The following is a 3,980-nucleotide window of genomic DNA, read 5'->3' on the forward strand; positions in this document are numbered from 1 at the left end:
AGTGAGTACAGTACAATAAGATATTTTGAGAGAGAGAAACCATATTCACATCACTTTTATTCTACTATATCATATGTTCTATTTTCTTTTTAGTTATTGTCATTAATCTCTTATCGTGCTTAATTTATAAATTAAACTTTATCATAGGTATGTATAGGAAGAAAGCAGTATATATAGTGTTCAGTACTATGTGCAGTTTCAGGCATCCGCCAGAGGTCTTAGGGACATATACCCCACGGATAAGGGGTGACTGCTGTATTGCACTTTTAAAATCTCAGTAATTATACAACCAGAATTTTAAATTCTAAGAGTTCTTTCTTATTCTCTCATGGCTCATCTATTCATAGAGTATAGTTTTTAGTTTTATAGACTTTGTTCTGCTTGTGTTTTTAGTTCTCTTCTGTGCCCTGAATTATCTTTGTTTTTTTTTTTGGGGAGGGGGGAGGTGGGGGGAAGGGGGATAACATTTTCTGCTTGATTTTTTAAATTCACATTTGCAAATAAAAATATTTTGTTTATATTTAATACCAGAGCAACAGAGACTGACTTGGGAGTTCTGTCTATAGAACTGGGGTTGTTGATGGTCAGGCTTTTGAATGGTACATGTGAAGAGCAGGCTGTTATGCTGGGGTACCTCCACATGGAATTAAATAGAGAATTCTACTCTGTGGTGATACTGCTTGGTAGGTGACCTGCTTTCCCTTGATTGTGTTATCTCAGAGTCTAGAGTTTTTCAGATCCCACAGATACCATCATCGATGCTCTAGGCTGATGCTCCCGTCGTTTCCCTTCATTGGTTGCCATTCTTCCATCTGCTTTACGTCTTCCTGCAATTTATTAAAACTCTTCACCTACTTTTGGCTCTTCTCTTGGTTCTTATGGGTTTATACCTTTTAAATTATTTTAAAATTTAAAATAATCTTTTTCAAGAGATTTTGGGAGGAAAGGAGATATGTGTACTTGGCACCTTACCCTAAACCATCTAAATTTATGCTGATGATAATTTTGTGTAGAGAAGATGACTCTCTGGATCTTTAGTTGATTATGGATATAAAGAGACTGAGTTTATTTTAGAATCCGCCACTGCTGAAAGGAAACTTGGATTTTAATAAACAAATCCCACCTACTTCTTGCTTTCTATATCAGTCATAGTTTAATCAGAGAAGCAAGGCCACTAGGTATTTATTTATTTATCAAAGGAATTTGACCGTACACAATTGTAGGAGGTGATTAAAAAGTCTCTCTACGGCTGTCGTCTTTGTGTTTGACCCTGGGATTTGAATTCTATAGGGTGAGCAGGAAAGATAAATGTAAAGCAGAGGAGAGTCAGGACAAGAGAGAACCCAGAAGCATGAGCTGGAGCCCATGACTGTGTCTGTTCTTATTGGCTTTGACTTTGATGGTGTTGATGTCTGAAGAATTTGGTACCCTGTATCACAGAGGCGAACATGCATATAGTCTAGGACATGGAGAAGCTGAATGAGGATCTGAAGGAAGCCAGAGAAACTTCGGGACTGACAGTTGTCCCAAGCCAACCAGCTATGACACATTCTTATTAAAAAAAATCTGATCACATAGGAAAGTTGAAATAAAAGATCACCAATCATTGTTAATATTTTATTCTTTTTTCTATGCATATTTACCTATATTTCCATAATTATACTGCATATCTAAATATATTCTTATTTATTAAAATCTTTATCAGCATCACAAATATTTAACCACTTGTCTAAAAATAGACATTAAGGATATTTCCTTTTTCTTGCTACTACAAATAATGCTGAGTAATACAAATAATGATGAGTATCCTTGTTTATACAATTTTATTCCCATTTTATCCTTATAACAGAATCTTAAAATTGGAAGCAGATGCTCTGAAATTACATTCATCAAAGATCATACCAATTTACCAGAAGCGTCTGAGACTGTCCTCTTAAACCTTTGACATCATTAGATATCATCTTTTAAATATCTTTGTTATCAAATTTTATCTTATCATTGTTTCAATTTGTATTGCTTCGATTACTTGAGATGGTTAAAATTTCACCAGAGTTTGTTAATCATTTGTATTTAATTTTGTTTATTCACATATCAATTATAATTTTTATATCATCTTTTACTGTATTAAATATATTAATTCTTTGTCATTTTTTTACAGAAATATTTTTTTTCTGAGCAGTTTGGTGCTGTGAGTCACAATCATGCCAGAACAATGGGCCTTAGAAACAGAAGTGGGGCCATGTGGAGGGCGGGGACAGGCTGACATTTAGAAGCATTCTGGTCAAGAGTTATGATTGGTGTTGTTTGTTGAGGATGTTGTTGTGAAACTCAGCTGAGTCATTATGTTTAACAGATAACCCCTGAACAGATTAGCAAGGCCAGGTGGGGACAGAAGCTGGTGAAGGTCGTCCTTAGAATTGGGAAAAGTATCTGGGAAGTGGATGTGATGGGAACAGTTTGGAGAAAGTGACTTTGACATATTAGAGTTTATAGGCAAGGACTGTCCTCAGACTTTGGGGAAAGCTTATTTGAAAAAGTTCAGATGACAGATGGATGCAATTACATTCCCTAGGATGAAGGAAGTTGCTCAAAACAAAATTATGACAAATGGACATAAGAGGATTTAAAAAATTTAAACGTACAGAAGGAGCCAAAATATTTTGCTTTCCAATGTATGGAGACCAGTGGGAAATATGTTTGGATATGAATTTAATCTTGAGTGACCAATGAATTTTACATATATTGAATGGGAATTTATATTCTTACCTACACAACTTATATATATCACATATCTCATATATATTACAAATATATATGTTAGGACATAAAACATAAGTGATTAAGGTGGGGGTATTCCCTTCCTCTTCCTGTTTGTTTTGGAGGAGGCTGTTGAGGAGGGACTAGATTTGGAGTAAGAGAGAAGTAGATAGGATAAGAAAGAGTTCTTTACTAAATGTTGCTGTAGACTATGGATATCATTCCCTTTAATGTTCCAAGAGACACGAGTAAATAATTTTATTGCTTTTTGTTTTCTGTTGTCTCATTAACTGTACCTTTTGGTAAAGAGCTCTAAAAATGAACTCCTTGTGTCTCGGTTCATAAAAGTTGTGTCTTCTGCAAGACACTTTTTGAACTTATTTTTTAAAAAAGAAACAAAAGCAAATTCCAAAAGTTTTCATTATGTATGTTAAATAATACTAGAGAGGAAAACTAATCTGTTTTATCTTGAGATAAAAAACGGTGATATTAATCTGAATTTTGCCTTCAACCTTGGAAAGTTAGATATAATAGAAAAGTAAAACATGACAGTATATAGCTTTGTACTCTCAAAGTACAAATAAATGTGCGTTCATTTATTTGTGCCACATTTCCTTCCATAAAAAGCTTGAGCTTTCCTGTCTTTTCCCTGCTGTTTCCTTTGCTGGGAATAATTCCCTTCCTTCTCTTCTCCATCTGGTAAACTCCTACACATACTCCAAGAGCCAACTCAAATGTCACCTGCTCTATGAAACCTTCCCCAGCTCACCCAGGAAGAATGAACTCTACCCTCCCTAATGTACGACTCTCACAGTGGATTGTTAATAGTTTCTACTGGATTATAAACCCTCTGAGGTCTCACTGAGCATCTAGCCCAGAGTCTGCCAAGTACCCGTGAGTAACTGAAACATGAAGCAAAGGAAACTCTTTATAGCGAACGGACTTTCTGTCTCTCTCTCTCTGTGTTTCTATGTAGAGAGACTTAGAGTGACATGTCTGGCCACCCCTTGCTTCTCGCTCACTCCTGCTTCCCCAAGGGAGGGGAAATGACTCCTTTGATTAGCTTGGGCTCCTTGGTTAGCCTGTTATGAGCATGCATGCAATAGGACTTGACTGGGTAGATTCCTTTAATTCTGGGCCAAAATACGAGGAAGTTCACTGTGGCACTGCATTTGAACTAGCTGTTATCAGTAATAAGTCTGATGACGAGTTGATCTCTGTCT

Source organism: Pteropus vampyrus, unplaced genomic scaffold (assembly GCF_000151845.1).
Source record: "Pteropus vampyrus isolate Shadow unplaced genomic scaffold, Pvam_2.0 Scaffold229, whole genome shotgun sequence".
NCBI classification, from domain to species: domain Eukaryota; kingdom Metazoa; phylum Chordata; class Mammalia; order Chiroptera; family Pteropodidae; genus Pteropus; species Pteropus vampyrus.